The sequence below is a fragment of the Nematolebias whitei genome, chromosome 1 (genome assembly GCF_014905685.2).
Source record: "Nematolebias whitei isolate Nwh7 chromosome 1, NemWhi1, whole genome shotgun sequence".
Lineage (NCBI taxonomy): Eukaryota > Metazoa > Chordata > Actinopteri > Cyprinodontiformes > Rivulidae > Nematolebias > Nematolebias whitei.
Genome location: NC_056498.1, coordinates 8,629,573 through 8,630,421, shown reverse-complemented (window position 1 = coordinate 8,630,421; position 849 = coordinate 8,629,573).

Sequence of the window (849 nt, the reverse complement as noted above, 5' to 3'; positions counted from 1 at the left end):
TAAGTGTATTTTCAAATATTATAGATCAACTCTACCAACTACCTCCATGTCCTCTCTAACTGCATCCATAGATCTCCTCTTTGTCTTTTTCCTGGCAGCTGGTGAAACAACTTATTTATGTTTTTGTCCACTTTATTTATCGAGTCTTTTCAGTCGTGGGCCCTAAACTCTGGAACAATGTGCCCATCAACATTAGACAGGACCCTCCAGGCTCTGCTTTTAAATCTCTCCTGAAAACTCACCTGTACTCACTGACATTTAACACGGGTGATCTGATTGATTATTTCATTGTTTCTCATTATGTTTTGTGTTTTTATGTTTTTATTCCTGATGCTGTAATTATATCTTGTTACTTTTTAATTGATGCTGTGATCTTTTTGTTAAGCACTTTGGTAACAGTTCCTGTTTTAAATGTGCTCTATAAATAAATCTGACTTGACTTTATTAGACATACTGTATGTGTATTTGGACTGATACAACTTATACGGTGATACGACATGTATGGCGGAAAGTACGGTACATAAACACTCATTTTAAACACAACAACCAAATTACAAGCTGCTTAATATCACGATCATCTGCCTCTTCAAGTAAGCATTTCCGCTTCTACCCTTAAAAAATCTCTGCCCTTAAAAGTCCAAAGTCATTGCACATTTTTAGTAAAAAGAAAAACAAAATATAATTAAACTGTACAACTACATTGCAAATCAGTTTTATAGTTTAAGTGGAAATTAATTAATTAATCTCGTCTCCATGTGGAACAGAGCCTTTAGTCGCTGTGCTCCTCGGCTCTGGAACTCCCTCCCTCCTGTCATCATGAATACAGACTCTCTTCCCTCTTTTAAATCA